We start from the raw sequence: 830 nt of genomic DNA on the forward strand, positions 1-830 counted from the left end.
AACGCCGTCTCTCATCACCCTTCAAATGCCCCTTAGCTGATAAGATAAACGTATACACTACTTGGAATCAGAGCTGCACAGAAACTCCAAGCAGGACCTCACTTAGGTGCCTGCAGCAGCATCGGGCCACTTGTGCCACACTGCTGCCGTCTTGTCCTGAACTGGCAAGAGTCACATCCAAAGAGTACGCACTGACTGTTGGTTCTTGTCTATGGTGCCAGTTTGGGGCTGGGTGGCTGTTTGACCTTTCAGTGAATGTGCTAATGCTGCCAGCAAGTCCACGGTGAACTTGATGCCAGAAGGACTGCTTAAAGATACAATAGGGAGGTCTAACAGACAGGACCAGGGCAGAGAGTAAAAAGAGAATTTGCATAATGTACTGCAGAACAAATGTGATGTCATGTGTATTTTATTATTTTCTTTAAGTGCATATCATAAGACAGGACAAGAGGCTGCATTAGTGTGTGTTTCACAGTGGTGGAATGTAACTAAGCACATAATTTACTCAAGTATTGTAGGAAAAGTTTGATCGCTCCAGTTTCTAAAAGTTTCTAAAATGTTTTCTGCATTAAGTACTTTTACTTTTAATATTTTAAGTACATTTTCCTGATAATACTTGCATACTTTTACTTAAGTAGCATTTTCAATGCAGGACTTTTACATGTAACAGAGTATTTTTACAGTGTGGTATTAGTACTTTTACTTAAGGAAAAGATCTGAATACTTCTTCCACCTGAAGCCTTTCCAGTGATTATCAAGCCCAGAAGGATACAGTCTGTTATGATTGTGTGTGTTCTGTTTCCTGTTTTATTTTGATAGTCTTGTTTTTC

This window comes from Etheostoma spectabile, unplaced genomic scaffold (assembly GCF_008692095.1).
Source record: "Etheostoma spectabile isolate EspeVRDwgs_2016 unplaced genomic scaffold, UIUC_Espe_1.0 scaffold352, whole genome shotgun sequence".
Lineage (NCBI taxonomy): Eukaryota > Metazoa > Chordata > Actinopteri > Perciformes > Percidae > Etheostoma > Etheostoma spectabile.